The sequence below is a fragment of the Macrotis lagotis genome, chromosome 4 (genome assembly GCF_037893015.1).
Source record: "Macrotis lagotis isolate mMagLag1 chromosome 4, bilby.v1.9.chrom.fasta, whole genome shotgun sequence".
Taxonomy (NCBI): domain Eukaryota; kingdom Metazoa; phylum Chordata; class Mammalia; order Peramelemorphia; family Peramelidae; genus Macrotis; species Macrotis lagotis.
The window spans coordinates 170,304,763-170,321,945 of record NC_133661.1 but is presented as its reverse complement, the minus strand read 5'-3'; the positions used below and the strand labels follow the sequence as shown (position 1 = coordinate 170,321,945).

The following is a 17,183-nucleotide window of genomic DNA, read 5'->3' as shown; positions in this document are numbered from 1 at the left end:
TGAAGAGCAACTTAAATCACATAAACTTTTCATTGGAGACCATGGGTAATTAATTTTTTCAGCTACAATGCATGAAGACCAAGTTTACAGATATCTTAAGGTGATGCAGTAGATAGAACCCTGGACCAGGAGTAATTGAAACATGAGGTCAAATTTGATCTCAGACACAAGACACTTCATTCTCAAAGAAGAGTATGCCAACAGGGAGGTGATGCCATGATAAGCAAGTGAATTGGATCTGAGTGAGAAGGGGGCTGTGCTAAGTCACCAACCTTACTTTCTCCTCCAGAGCTTTCTGGGTTCAATGGCCAGATATGGATTGGTAAGACTGGAGATAGTCCTGGATGTGAGGCAATCAGTGTTAAGTGATTTGCCCAAGGTAGCACAGCTAATAAGTGCCAAGTGTCTGAGACCAGATTTGAACTCATCCTCCTGACTCCAGTAAATAGCTCTAGCTATTTACATTCAGGGAATTCCTGGTTGCCTTCACAATTTTATCAGCCCCTTATTTCCCAGGGTTGTTGCGATGATCAAATGAGATATTTGTAAAATGATTAGCAGAGTCCCCTGGCACACAATTGATTCTAAACAAATTTCCTTCCCTCCTATGCCTTTCACTGAAGCCTTACCTTTCACTGGAAAGCTTTTACTAGTGGCTGAATAACTGTTTCCAGATGCATTGTAGTCTATATTGAACATGGTAACCACTGAGCTGTTTTCCCATATGGAAATTCTATGATTCTGCAGCCCTTTGGTAGGCCCAGCAAGGGGCTAGTTTAAAACCTCCTCGAGTTAGCATCTATGGGTTCCTCTAGCTTTTTAACTAGACAACAGAAAGCCTGTGCCAACTTATGAGGCCAACATATGACCTCCTCCTGACTCTTCCTTGCCCTTAAACAAGGCACAGCTGGATGCCCATCCAATTAGACTTCTTATAATAGAGGAGCTATTTTTTTAAAAGGGCTCCAAGTTACACCTTCCCTGACTTGTACTTTTACATGAGCATACATCCTAAATGTCACAGTAGAACATCTGATTCTGACATGCAGTGAACTCCTCATTGCCATCACGCTTTTATCGGGCATCACCCATTCAACTGTCACAAGAAGTCACTTAGGTGCTGTCATAGATGGGGGCACAATCCCAACCAGAGGATCTATGTCATCTGAGATATGACAACCTGATCAAAATGCATGATGGATATGGCTGAACCACCATCCCATCACTTGTGAGCAATGAGGCGAAAATAGTTAAGGAAGTACTGTCAGGGATGAACTCTGTAATCTCTGACAGCCGATTAACACCAAGAAGGCAGCAATCATCCAGGTGCTCCTAAGAGAAAATGAGCAATGAGGCATTGTCTTTTGTAATAGTGTTTCTCTGGAACTCTTCCCCCCTCCCTCTGCAGTCTCTCTGACATTGCTATATTCTCACATAGTACCTAGTCTGGCATAATGGTTAGAGGGCCAGCCTGGGAGATCAAAAAACCTAGGTTCAAATTTTGCCTAACACATACAAGATACTAGTCAGATGACCATGAACAAATGACAAGCTCTCAGTGCAACACTTTGGGACTCTAAGTTACAAAGGGAGGGAATACCCTATACCCACAAGTTCTGACTTAAAACAAATACCCCCCCAAATTTTCAAATCCTAGTCATCAGTACCTCTCACATTTCTTCCTTAACATATTCTGAAAACACATTTTTTTTCAATTTCACAAAACAACAATAGCTAATATTATGGTAGTACAGTGATAGAGCCATGGATCTGTAGTCAAAGAGAACTGAGTTCAAATTTAGTTTTAGTAAACTCTGATTTTGAACAAGTCAATTAAGTTCTGTCTGTCTTAGTTTCCTCAACTGTAAATTATATCAAATGAAATAATAAATGCAAAAGACAGCAGAGTATTTGTATACAATTGGCATGTAATAAATGTTCTCCTTATTCCCTTTTCACACATTTTATTTGACCATTTTAATATAGGTAGTTTTCCATTTACTTCTGCAGCTCATTTTCTCATAGATGAAAAAACTGAAGTAAACAGGGTTAAATAATCTGCCCAGAGATTCACAATTAGTAAGTGCCTGAAGTCAGATCTGAACCCTGGAAGATGAGTCTGCTCTTTGAGGAAGGTGATGCTCTTATCCCTATTTTGCAATTGGGGAAATTGAGGCAAACAGGTTAAAGTGACTTGCCCAGGGTCACATAGCTAGTAAATATTGAAAGTCAGATTCCAGTTTTGCTGATTCCAGTCCCAGTACTCTAAGCCTCTTTGAGCAAATTCCTCAATGCTTTTGAGCTCCAGTTTTCTCATCTGTAAAATGGAAGCAATTCTTGCACTTCACAGGGCTGTTTTGAGGATGTTTTATAAATGAGTCATCTCATATTGTGCTATGTTATTAACAACTTTTTCACACATATAATTCTTATTTTCCTAGGCACTGTGCTAGATGCAATGAATATACAAACAAAAAAAAGAAACAATTTCAATTATATTTAAAGAGTTTAAATTGAATTGGGAGAGATGCGTACATAAATGAGCATACACAAAGCAAATATTTTTTAGAGGGGAGGTTATGAACAATCAGGCCATAAAGACCTTAAATTTCTTGATATCCTCCACAATGCCTAATAAAGTGCTAGTTTAGAGTAGGTGTTTAATAAATAATTAATGGATGAATGACTAAAATCATTGCTTTATGACACTGACCACTAGATTATAGAAGAGAACATGGAGGGGTCTTGAACTTCTTTGGGGGTAGAAGTGGAAAAGTTCAATATGACTCACATATCCTAGTCAGCATGTTGGGAGTGATATGTTCCCAAGGGAAGAAAAATGACCCACTAACTTTTGATGAAATGGTTTTTAAAGTTATTCCCTTCCTTATTAAAAGTTTCTAGTGGGAATAGTACCTTCAAATGATTGAATAATGTTTCCTGCATGATTTTTGTGTTTGTCTTGGCAGGTATTATCAAGGAAGACTATCATGGAAGCACTGGATTTGGATTTGGGAGTTATTTGGGGGACAAAATCCCACCTCTGACCCTTATTAGCCCTATCATAATAAATAAGTCACTTGTGCCCTCTGTGCCTTTTCTTGATCAGTTGAATGTACATGATACTAATTGCATTCCAGTTTCTTTGCCAAAAAAAAATTCCTAAATTGGGTCCCAAAGAGTCAGACAACTGAAACAACGCAATAAACAAAACTTTCAAAGATAGATATCAGGATTAAATAAGATAGTGCCTAGTATATGGAAGAAATGGTCACACAACTAAGAATTATACAACAAGAATTTGTAATATCAATATTCAGAGGAATGAAGAAATTATTCTGTGATATAATTATATTACACCTATTCATTTAAGTCATTCTCCTCCTACCCCATACCCAGGATGCTTTCCTGCCCTCCCTCTGTCTCTGAATATCTTGCATTCTCTGGAAGAGTTTGAAATTGATAACAAAGGCTGTGTTGCTTCTGTCTTTATCCTAAAGGCTATGTAGACAATAATTTTTATAAATGCTTGTTAGGTTGGAGCTTTATGCCTCTTAAAGATCTACCTAACATGATATATTGTATTGCACATAGTTGATGATTAGTAAGTGTTTGACAAATGAATGAAACACCAAGTGGATCATAGACACCTTTTTCTGTTTCCCTCCATGTGTTACTTTGCTCAATGTGTTACTTTGCTCAGTCTGGGGTTTTATTCCTCATCTCATCAGTCTTCCAAGAACTTGAAGGACACAGAGGAGAGTTTAAACTTATTCTATTTGGCCCCATAGTACAAAGATGGAGGAGGAAGTTGCACAGAGGCAAATATAGACTTGATATGAGAAAATACTTTTTTAAAAATTACAATCATGCAAAAACAGAATGGTCTACTTGGGACTTGGTAGGATTCTGGAGGATTTATAGCAGGCTACATAATCATGTATTTTGTTTATGGGTTAGACTTGATGACTATCTGAGGTCCCTTGCAACTGCCAAATTCTGGGATTCTTTTGACACTCTTACTTCTTTTCTATTCTAGCCTTTCTAGCTGATATTTAGGTTGGTTTCAAAATTTCTCTAACCTACTCTTCTACCTGGGCTTTAATAATCACATCTACACTAATATTAATTCCCCCTACTTATGGACATAGATTTTAGTACGGAACATTTTACATAACTTATGGGCCTGGATTTATTATGAAACACTTTACATAACTCTTTTAAAAAAATTATTTACCTATTTTTCAAATTTCATTTTTTTGGGTAGGATTTTGAATTCTACATTTTTTCTCGTTTTCTTCCCTTCCCCCTCCCCTTAACTGCAAGTAATCTGATATAGGTTATATATTTACAGCTATGTTAAACATATTTCCATATGTCATTCTGTGAAAGAAGAAGAATCAGAGCAAAAGGGAAAAAACTATGAGAGAGAAAAAACATAAAGCATAAAACAAATTTAAAAATTGAAAACAGTATGCTTTGGTCTGCATTCAAACTCCACAGTTCTTTCTCTGAATGTGGATGGCATTTTCCATCACAGGTCCTTTAGAATTATCTTTGATCATTGTACTGCTGATGAGAGCTAAGTCTATCATAGTTGGCATCATTTCATACAATTCTTTCCAGGTTTTTCTGAAGTCTGCCTGTTTACAATTTCTTACAGAACTATAGTGTTCCATCACATTCATAAATCACAATTTCTTCATTCAATCTCCCTGTTCTTTGCCACTACAAAAATTTTTTAGACATGTGAATCTTTTCCTCTATTTTATATCTTTAAGATATAGACCTGGAAGTGGTATTGTTAGATCAAAGGGTATGCACAGTTTTATTGTTCTTGGGCATAGTTACAAATTACTTTTCAGTATGGTTGGATTAGTTCACCACTCCACCAACAATGTATTAGTGTTCCAGTTTCACTACATCCACTCCAACATTGATCATTTTACTTTTTTCATCATATTGGTATGATATGAGGTGGTACCTCAGAGTTGTTTTAATTTGCTGTTCTTTAATCAAGAATGATAGAGCATTTTTTTATATAACATAGCTTTGGTTTCTTTTTCTGAAAACTTTCTGTTCATGTCCTTTGATCATTTATCAATTGGGAAATGACTTGAATACTTATAAATTTGACTCAGTTCTCAACATATTTTATAAATGAATACTTAATCATAAATACTAGCTGTAAAAATTGTTTCCCAGCTTTCTACATTCTTTTTAATTTTGATTGCATTGGTTTTATTTGTGCAAAACCTTTTTACTTTAATATAATCAAAATTATCCATTTTGCATTTCATAATGTTATCTAACTCTTGTTGATTCAAAAATTCCTCCCCTTTCCATAGATCTGAAAAATAAACTCTTCCTTGTTCTCCTAATTGACTTTTGGTATCACTTAATCTTTGCCTAGTTTCTCCCAAACTCTTGACCAATTTTCCCAGCATTAGAGAGTTCTTAGCTCAGAAGCTGTAATTTTTGGGTGAATCCAACACAATTACTATAGTCATTTGCTATTATTTCTTTTGTACCTACTTCATTTCACTGATCCATCACTATATTTCTTAGCCAGTACCAAACAGTTTTGATGACTGTTGCTATGGCTAGGCATTCCTTAGCATTTTTTTTACTAAGTTCCTTGATATTCTTGACCTTTTGTTACATTAGATGAATTTTGTGACTATTTTTCTAACTCTGTATAACAATTTTTTGTAATTTGATTGGCATGGCACTGAATAATAATTTAGCTTAGATAAAATCACCATTTTTATTATATTAGCTCTGCCTTTCCAAGAGCAACTAACATTTTCCCAATTATTTACAGCTGATTTTATTTGTGTGAAAAGTGTTTTGTAATTTTTTTGTACAGTTTCTGTGTTTGTTTGGCGGATAGATTTCCAAGTGTTTTAGATTGTCTACAGTTACTTTTAAAGGAATTTCTCTTTCTATTTCTTGCTGCTGTACTTTGTTGATAATATATAGAAATGTTAATGATTTAAGTGTTTTTATTTTATATTCTGCATCATTGCTAAAATTGTTAATTGTTTTAAGTGATTTTCATTTGATTTTCTAGGATTCTTTAAGTTTGCCATCATACCATCTGCAAAGAGAGTTTTGTTTCCTTGTTGCCTATTCTAATTCCTTCGATTTCTTTTTCTTCTCTTAATGTTACAGCCAACATTTCTAAAACAGTATTGAATAATAGTGATGATAATGGACATATTTGTTTCACCCCTGATCTTTTTAGGAATGTTTCTCACTTATCCCCATTACATATAATGTTTGATGATAGTGTTAGATAGATACTGCTCATTGTTTTAAAGGAAAACTCCATTTATTCCTATGCTTTCTAGTTTTTAAAAAAATAAGAATGGATGCTATATTTTGTCAAAAGTTTTTTTTGACACCTATTGAGATAATCATATGATTTCTGTTAGTTTTATTATTGGTATAGTAATTATACTGATAGTTTTCCTAATATTGAACCAATCCTGCATTCCTGACATAAGTCTTATATGATCATAATATATTATCTTAATGATACTTTGTTGTAATCACTTTGCTAATATTTTATTTAAAATTTTTGAATCAAAATTCTTTAAAGAAGTCAGTCTATAATTTTCTTTCTCTGTTTTGATTCTTCCTGGTTTGGATTTAGCACAATGTTGGTATCATAAAAGTAATTTGGTAGAATTCCTTCTTTGCCTATTTTTTTCCAATAGTTTATATGGAATTGGAATTAATTGCTCTTCTAAATGTTTGTAAGAATTCACATACAAATATTTCTGGCCCTGGAGATTTTTCCTTTGAAATTCATGGATATCTTGTCCAATTTATTGTTCTGAAATGCTGTTATTTAAGTATTTTATTTTCTCTTCTATTATTCTGGGCAATTTTTATTTTTGTAAATATTCATATATGTCATGTAGAGTGTCAAATTTATTGGCATACAGTTGGGCAAAATAGCTCTGAATTATTACTTTAATTCCTCCTTTTTGGTGGTGTGTTTTCTCTTTTAAATTTTGAATCTGATAATTTGGTTTTCTTCTTTCTTTTTTTAAATAAGATTAACCAGAAATTATCTGCTTTATTGTTTTTTATGAAACTAATTCTTAATTTTATTTATTTATTCAATAGCTTTCTTACTTTCAGTTTTATCAATTTCTCCTTTGAGTTTCAGAATTTTTATTTTGATATTTAATTGTGGATTTTTAATTTGTTCTTTTTCTAATGTTTTTAAGTTGTGTGCTCAGTCCATTGATCTTCTCTTTAATTTATTCATATAAGTATTTAGCAATAAAAAAATTTCCCCTAATTTTGTGTTAGTTATAGCCCACAAGTTTTTGTATGATGTCACATCATATTCATTGTCTTAGATGAAATTGATTATTTCTATGGTTTGTTGTTTGATCTACTCCTTTAAAAATTAGGTTATTTAGTTTCCTAGTCTATCTTTCCACGGTTCTTTTATTACAAATGATTTTTATTACATCATGATCTGAAAAGGATGCACATAACATTTCTGCCTTTCTGCATTTGATTATGAGGTTTTTATGCCTTAATACACTGTCAGCTTTTATTCAGGTGCCATGTACCATTGAGATAAAGATAAAATCCTTTCCATCCCCATTCAATTTTCTCCAGAGGTCTATTATATCTAACTTCCTTCTTGTTTATTTTTTTTATTAGATTTATCTAATTCTGAGAGAGGGAAGAGAGAAGCAATTATGGAATTGCTGTCTATGTCTCCCTGTAACTCCTTTAACTTCTCTAAGAACTTGGATGCTGTTCTACTTGGTGCATATATATTTAGTGTTGATATTACTTCATTGTCTATGGTTCCTTGTAGGAAGATAAAGTTTCCTTCCTTATCCTTTTTAATCAGATCTATTTTTGTTTTTGCTTTATCTTAGATAGGGATTACTACCTCTGCTTTTTTAATTTCAGCTAAAGCATAATATATTCTGCTCCAGCCTCTTATCTTTACTCTGTGTGTACCTCTGCTTCAAATGTTTCTTGTAAAAAAGCATATTATAGGATTCTGGTTTTTATTCCACTCCTCTATCCACATCTATTTTATGGAAATCATCCCCATTAACATTTCACAGTTATGGTTACTAACTCTGTATTATCCTCCATCCTATCTCCCCTTATTTGTACTTTTTTTTCTCATTTTACCCTATTCCTCTTTACCATTGCTCTGACTGCCACCTACTTCAATCTGCCCTCCCTTCTATCAGTCCTCTTCCCTTTTCTTTCCCTTTTCCCCTAATACTTTTCCCCTCCCTTCTGCCCTCTTTTCTCTCAGCCCCTCCCTCCCTTCCTCCTTCCTCTTCCCTTCTAATTCCTCATAGGGTAAGATAACTCTCTAAATCCAACTGAGGATATATATTATTCCCTCTTTGAGTTAAATCTGATGAAAGAAAGATTTAAGCAATTCTCACCCCATCCTTTCATTCCCTCTACTGCAATATGTCTTTGCAACTCTTCATGTGATATCTCCATTCTGTTTTTCTGTGAGCTCTATCATTCTAAAAAATCTATTTAAAACCTTGATTAACATTGTTTCTGAGGAAAGTCTGGGAGAGGAAACTTCTTGGATTCTCTCTACAACCTTGACTCCGTCTCACTTTAGATAATTATTGAAAGCTATTGAAGATGTGAAGTAGGTAGTGAAAAGTATTGGGGAGTTTAAATTAGAAGAGTAGAACTCTGATTTCTCACATTTGTCTTTTCTCCAGGCATATTTTGAGTATCAAAAGAAAAGATGTGTATGAAATCACATTATAATCTAAAGCTCAGTATAGAAGAAGGTTTTCATTTTAGCTTCAGAGAACCAGTCATAGTCACAGAGGCTAGAATGGAAATGAAAGTTATTAAGGGGGAATTACTAAGCCTTTATATTGTGCTTACTATGTGTGAAGCATTATGATAAGTGCTTTATAGATGTTATCTCATTTATTCCTTACAAGAACCCCTTGAAGTAGATGAGACTGAGGAAAAGGAGGCAAACAGAGGTGAAGTGACCTTAGAAAGGATCACACAGCTAATAAGTATCTGGGGCTGGATTTGAACTCAGGTCTTCCCTGACTATAGGCCCAATGCTTTGTTCCCATGGAAAAGTCCCTCGATGCTTTCTAGACTCAATGCTTTAAGCAAAACTCCTCATCTTTTAGAAGAAGAAAGGAAGCCTTGGAAAAATGAATGACCAGAGACCCTAAGACCAGAGCTGATATTTGCTCCAAGGTCTTTTGCCTTCTAACTCAGGACTCGTTCCATTACACAACATTTTACCCCACATTCAGAGGTCAGTTTAATTTATAGTGAGTGATAGATTCAAATACAAATACTATCCAATTTATCCTAAGATTCCAGGGAACAGATTAGGAAATATGATTTTCTGCTTTTAGCAAAATAAAAATTAGCAGTTCTGATTACCTTCCTCACTCAAAGGGCAAAAGTCCTGACTCCATCTTCCCATCAAATTAACTTTTGAGTCTGTTTCTGTAATATGTAACTGATTAGTCACAAATACAATAATAATGGTTATTATTATTATTATTATTATAAAAATAGATTCACTTTAAGAATTATGACTATTTATAAATATTATAGCATTTTAGCCTCACAATAACCCTGGGAGTAGTCACTATTATTATCCCCTGTTTTACAGATAAAGAAAATTGGGGTGAATTAACTTAGCCAGTTGGAAAGAATTTGAAATGAAATTTGAATTTAGGCCTTCCTTGATCTAGGTCCTTCTCTCTATCCAGAGCAACACCTCACTATTCCTCATATAGACTATTTTCCATAGTTATAAATCACTGAGAATTCAGCTGCATAACTTTCTTAGTATAAATAAACTGCCACTTCTCACTCTAGAGTCTCCTGCATTCCTTTAGTAGTTGAAGTGATCCCAGAACACTGCATATCAATTTGGGATTCTTACAGATAAAATATGCTATATAAATGTCAGATAATATTATATACCACTTAAGAGAAACATTTCCACTAATTGGTTCCACTTACTGTTGAACACTTTAGAAATGATAGCTGTTCCTAGTAGTGATGGTCAGAAAAGCAGCTAAAAGATCCTTTAGGTGCTGTTGGTTTTGCATTTTGCTTTTCTCTAATCTATACTATAGGGGGGATATAGAGACATTTGGTGACAGTAACCCTCTAAGGGGAAAATTGTTATTTTTCATGTTCCAAAGCCAAGATACAACAGGAGATAATAATTTACATGGATGTATCTTACAGAAGTCAAGACATGTAGAGGAAGTCAAAATTTTTTTTTAAAAAACAAGCAAACGCGATTGGAAGGCAACATGTTCCTCATTTCATGTAAGAATTAGAAGAGTATTTTAATGGAAAATGGTATATCTTTGAAGTCAAAGGACCTGAGTTCAAATCCTGACTCTGCTGTTTATTACACCCAATTCATCCTCCACTCAACTGTCAAACTGATTTTTCTAAAATACAAGTCAAACTATATTACCCCACTCCCCAATTCAATAAACTCTAATGACTTGCTATTGCCTCCAAGATCAAATATGACATCCTCTAATTGACTTTTGAAGTCCTTCATAACCTGTACCACTCCTGCCTTTCCAGGCTTCTTATACCTTATTCCCTTCCATATGGCTTGGTTAGTTGGTTTCTGTCCTTTGTTATTGAAGAAAAACAAAATGATATCACAATGTTTGAAACAAATTACAGTGTATCTCACTGTGGCTGATCAGGCCAATATGAGCTTGAAATGCTCTGCCACAGGTCAGTCACAAAGGGTTCGTTTGAACTCTGGGGTGCTTATTATAAATTACATGTCTTTTATTTCCTTTGACATGCTTCAGTTCACTGGTAGAGTATAGCATCCTTACTGATGAAGGCACACCGTGCTGGGTAAGACTGTGCCAGTGTCTCTCATGCTGTACAATCAATTCTTAAGTTCTTAGAGAGACCTTCAGGGTCTCAGTATCTCTTCTTCTGACTTCCCTGTAAGTGCTTGCCTGAATTCTCCATAAAATAGTTTATTTGGCAAGTATGCACCTGGCATTTTAACAATGTGTCCAGTCCATTGTAGTTGTTCTTTCTGTAGTAATGTTGGAACGCTTAGCAGTTTAGCTCAAGAAAGGACCCCAGTGTCTGGGATCTTCTCCTGCCAGGTGATCACCAGAATCTTCCTAAGAAAATTTAAATGGAAACAATTCAGTTTCCTGGCATGACGTTAGTAGAGATTTTTTTTTATGTGTGTTTAGACTGCAGGGTGGAATCCCTGCCTGCTGTGGTAATCATGCCAGGGTTGGGTAAGCAGACAATTTTAAAGGCACCTTTTCTAGTCCCTCTGTCACACCAAGGGGTGAGTAGTGCAATACTTAAAAGGGTTGCTCAGACAACTAGGGAGCTACCAAATCCCATTGCTGCTTCCAGTGAAGAAATGACCCCATCACCTGGGCCATTTGTGTACAGGGTTGTGACTACAGTTGTGACTACTTCTGCTTCAACACTTGCCTGTCATCACAGGATTTTGAGATAAGAATGGTAAAATGGTATGAGTGAGGATGTCTTTTAATTCTTGCATAAATTGAATTAAGTGAGGCAGAGTTGTAAGAACCTCGCTCTCTACCCCAAAGTCATTATTATTCAGTGGCAAGATAACTAGTGATGGTTCTAGATGTAGTGGATGACTTTAACATCTTCTTCATCATCATCATCATCATTATATCCCCTTCCATATATTCTGTAAACCAATGTTATTGATCTTATTATTCCTCTCACATGACAATCTCTCTACTCTGGGCATTTTTATTACCTGGACCCATGCCTTGCGCTCTTTCCCTACCTGGATCCCATGCCTAGGGCTCTTCCTCTATTCACTTCAACCTCCTGACTTCTCTGGTTTCTGTCAAATCAATCTTGGTGCTTTCCTTTTGAGATTACCTCCAAGCAATACTATATTTTGTTGTTCTTATGTAGTTGGCTGCCTGTTGTCTCTGTCATTACTATGAGCTGTTTGAAAACAGGAACTTGTTTTTATGTGTTTGCCCTTCACTGGATTCTCAGAGTTTAGCACAGAATCTATCATATAGTGGAAGCTAAATACAGTTAACTGACTGATTTTGGGCTTCTCTTTCCTTGTTTGAATAAAGTACATAATGGAGAGGACTAGGTAATCTCTAAAATCCTTTAAGATCTAAATAGATGGATGCAGTTATCTAGTTCAGTGGATAGATCATTGACCTTTAAATCAGGGGGACTTAAATTCAAATCAGACTTACCAGCTGTGAGAACTTGGGCAAGTCATTTAATCCAGATTCCTCCCCCTAGTCCACAAGATCTAAATCAGTGATCATGTGTCATTTTGAAAGTAGCATCTCAAGAGGAATTATGTCCCTTTTCTAAGGCAAAGTCATTGAAATTTGGGGAAGTACATATTTGATGTGACAGAAAATGATATGTAATTATTATTTTTACTCGTCCTGGTCTGATTTATATGACCCCACTTGGACTCCATATCTTTTTCTATAGAATCTAGAAGAGATAATTTCTTAAATCCTTAACACATTGAATCATCTTTTTTTTTTAGGTTTTTGGGGGGAGGCAAATGGGGTTAAGTGACTTGCCCAAGGCCACACACACAGCTAGGTAATTATTAAGTGTCTGAGGTCGGATTTGAACCCAGGTACTCCTGACTCCAGGGCTGGTGCTCTATCCACTGCACCACCTAGCTACCCCTTTGAATCCTCCTAAGATCAAGTTTTAGCTAGAAATTTCATGAAGCAGTGTGGCTAGGTGGTGCAGTGGATAGAGCACCAGTCCTGGAGTCAGGAGTACCTGAATTCAAATCTGGGCTCAGGCATTTAATAATTACCTAGCTGTGTGGCCTTGGGCAAGCCACTCAACCCCATTGCCTTGCCAAAAAACCCTAAAAAAAAGAAATTTCATGAAGCATAGTTTCTTTTGTATTGATATTTTATTTTTTCAAATATATATTCTGAAAGGTTTTCAACATTCATCCATGTGCATATGTATACTTTTAAATTACAAAATTTCCTTCCTCCCTCCCTTCCCATAGTCCTCCCCTAAGTGGCAGAGTCAGGTTAATATTTTACAAATACATTTGTGTTAAATATATTTACAGATTAGTCAATTTTGGTATGAGGAATTAAGATTAAGGGAAAGGCATTTTTTAAAAAAGTGAATGTAGTGTCCATCAGATTCTGAAGGGTTTTTTGTTTTGTTTTGTTTTTCTTCCTCTAGATGGGGATAGCATTGTTCATAGCTGGTCTAATAGGGTTGCCCTATCTCTCTGAACTGCTGAGAGGAGCTCATCCATCAAGGTTGATCGTTTCACAATGTTGTTGTTAATGTGAACAATGTTCTCTTGGTTCTGCTCCCTTCACTCAACATCAGATCCAGTAATTTCTTCCATGCTGCTCTAGAGTCTGACCATTTATGGTTTCTTATAGGATAATAGTATTTCATAGTATTCGTGTACCATAACTTGTTCAGTCATTCCTCAATTGGTGAGCATCCCCTCAATTTCCAATTCTTTGCCACTATAAAAAGATCTGCTATGAATATTTTGGAACATGTGAGGCCTTCCCCATTTTTTATGATTTCTTCTGATATAGGCCAAGAATTGGATTTGCTAGGTCAAAGATTATAAACATTTTTATTGCTTTTTGGACATAGCTCCATATTACTCTCTAGAATGATTGGATCAGTTCACAACTCCACCAGCAATGCATTAATGTCCCAATCTTCCCACAACCTCTCCAACATTGATCATTTTCCCTTTTAGCCAATGTGATAGGTGTGAAGTGATACTTCATAGCTGCTTTCATTTGCATTTCTTTAATCAATAATTATTTGTAGCATCTTTTCAAATGATCATATATAGCTTTAATTTCTTCATTTGAAAATTGTCTATTCATATCCTTTGACCATTTACCAATTGGAGAAGCATGATGATTCTAAAAGAGAACTGGATTTAATGTCAAAAGACCTGGACTCCAATACTATCTTCAACACATTCTTTTTATGGAACCCTGGTCAAATCATTTCATCTCAATGTCTTTGTGAAACAAGGGGCTAAAATAAATTTTCTGATCTAAGTATTAACTGTCTGAGGAGTTACTTCCTCAAATTTCTGGATTGACAAACTTCAGGATTCAATATTCACTAAATACTCTGAAATTCTCTATTTTTCTTGGGCACCAAGGGCAGCTAAAGCTTTTTAAACAGGGGAGAAACAAGGTTAGATATATGTTTTAGAAAAATTCCTTGGATGAAAGAAGAAAGACATTTTAATTTGACATATCTCCCATGCTTGCCTGATATGGTAGAAAATCCTGGACCTGACTATCGTAAAGAGATATTGACAGAGCATGGCTACTCTCAATGAATGTAAGCACTGTAGATTGGAACAACTTAATACAAAGATAACAAGAGAACAGAAAGATGTAATTGTTAATCTACTATCACTGATCTTTGAAAGATTATGAAGGTAAGAGAAGTATGAGTGACTTGGAAAAGGCCAAATTTCCCCAATGAAAAAATTACAAAAATAAATTGTGCCAATTATAAATTAGTGTAATTTATTTCATTCCTAACTATTCTAGAATGTATTATTAAAAGGACATTTAGTGAGAATTAAGAAAAGGAAATAGTAACCACCATAAACCATCATGACTACAACAAGTTACAGTTCTGATCAGACTACCTTAATTTCACCTTTTTTAAAAAGGATTTTTAGAATGGTAGATCAAAAAAATATTGTAGATATATGTCTTCTGGTTCTAAGCAAAGTGTTTTCTATTATATCCTTGGAGATAAGATGAAAAAAGGTGGGTTAAATAATTATACAGTTAGGTGGATTTGGAAATACTTACATGAATAGCTTGACATCATCTTGGAGGTGCATAATGAGTGTCCAAGCATTTGTCTTTAGCCCTTTGCTAGTCTACATTTTCCTTGATGACTTGAAGGAAAGCATTGATGATGTGTTTAACAGATTTGTGAATGTCACAAAATGGGTTGAATAACATTCTTACTAGCAGTTAAGATAAGATCTATAAAAATTTTGGCAATCCTTGTCATGTAAATGATGGCTGTCAGAGGGAAGAGTGGCAAGATTAGAAGAGTATAAGTGAAATGTATCAATAAAATAATTTTTAAAAAATTCTTGAAATGCTATTATGATAGGTCAAATTTAAGGTATAAGTTAATATAGAAAAAAATTTAGAATTCTATACTTAGGTTAAAAAATAACTTTACTATACAAAGTGGTGAAGGTTTGATATTAAGTGTTTTTGTAAAACTAAATAATTTGGAGGGCTTTAGTGAACTACAGTGGATTACATATGAACCTATTGAGTGTTTTAGCAACCAAAAAATCCAGCAACACAGAGGTAGTCTATCAAAAAATAGGTGCTAACAGTCTTTCTGTGTCCTGTATTGGTTAGACTACACCTGGTGTAATATGTTCAGTTTCACATTTGAGAAGCAATTTGAAAATATGTATACCACATAGAGGAGGTCAATGATGCTGAGGAGACTTGAGACTCTACCTTATGAGCACAGATAGAAGGAAATAGGGATATTAAATCTGAGGAAGAGAAGATTTAAGCAAGACATGAAGTCTGTTTTCAATTATTGGAAAGACAGTCAAATAAAAAAGGGAATTGTTCTAGGTCTGAAAAAGGCAGAATTAGCGGCAATGCACGGAAGAGAGACAGTTATAGGCTTCTTGTAAGGAAAAAAGTTTTTTAATAATTAGGGTCCTCAGCAAACAGAATGAGCTATCCCCTCAAATTGTGGGTTGGTCCTACTGAAAGATTTTAAGCAAAGGTTTGATACCATTTGTCAAAAATATCATATCAGGGGGTGGCTATGTGGCGCAGTGGATAAAACACCGGCCCTGGAGTCAGGAGTACCTGGGTTCAAATCCGGTCTCAGACACTTAATAATTACCTAGCTGTGTGGCCTTGGGCAAGCCACTTAACCCCATTGCCTTGCAAAAACCTAAAAGAAAAATATCATATCAGGCAGTCTTGGTCTAGTTGAACTAGATAGATAATAAAGTCAGAGGGTTTAAAGCTTTGTCTTGTATTTGTTTATTGGGTGACTTTTGTGATGACAGCTCTGGTTCTTTGGTTTTTCATCAGAGGTTAAAATTAGATAATCTCCAAGGTTCGTTTGGACACTTGGACTTTTGCATATAAATACTGTTCAGTTTGTCAATTATAATTATACTTTACAAATACCTTTATCCTTTAGCAACTTTGTCTATTTCTGTCTCTTTTCTTCATATCTCTTCAAAGAGATATGGTAGATGGCAGTAGAAATCTCCAATTGCTAATCCACTTTTGGCCTACTTCCTTTTTTCGGTCCTTGCTTCTTCCCTTCCTTCCCCAGAGTTAAGTGACTTGTCCAAAGTTACACAGTAAGTATCTGATGTCAGATTCTGAACTCAGGTTCCTGATTCTATAACCAGTACTCTATCCATTGTGCAACCTGGTTGCCCTGACTGACTAAATTCTCAAACAGCAATAGAATCTTAGTGGCTTCTTCTTTAACCTTTTTAAGTTCTCACCTGAAGAGTGTTGAAGATTACTATGTGTGCTTGTTGAATTGTAAGTGCATTACAAAGTTCACAGGAAGGCAACTTTGAGCTTTGGAGAAGGAAAGTATTTTACAATAAACATATATATACATATCTATATCTGCAACAAACAATGTTCAGGTCATGGACTTTAAACAGAAAGCTACTAAAGAGTTAAGAAATGAATATTTTTCTCTTCTTTGGAAAAGTGAGATACTATGAATGTAAAATATAAATATGGTTGATGATTTTGTTGGTTTCACTGAACTACGTTTATTACTTTTTTCCTTTTTCTTTTTTTGTTACAAAGGATGACTGGAAAAGGGCAAGAAAAGAGACATATATTTGGAAAAGAAAATAATTCAAAATCAAAATTATCAAAATTCAAAAAATTCAAAAACTAAACTAAGCATCTTTTGAAAAAACACAAGATAGGAGCAAAATTCAAAGGAATCTCATCAGATCTTCACTCTGAATTTCTTATATGAATCTTCCTCTATTTCTCTTATTTCTTTGCATTCATTATTTTATATGGTACACTAATATTTCATTACATTCATATATAAAAATTTGTTCA

The 17,183-nt window shown here is 34.8% G+C and overlaps 1 long non-coding RNA gene across 1 annotated transcript in view; it reads right to left on the bottom strand.

Moving 5' to 3' along the window:
- Positions 1–16,415, bottom strand: part of LOC141520079 (uncharacterized) — a 36,664-nt gene extending 20,249 nt beyond the window's left edge. The window contains exon 1 of the long non-coding RNA XR_012477538.1: positions 16,269–16,415. This is a non-coding gene — a long non-coding RNA (uncharacterized LOC141520079). The remainder of the gene's footprint in view (positions 1–16,268) is intronic.
- Positions 16,416–17,183: the final 768 nt, after the last annotated feature.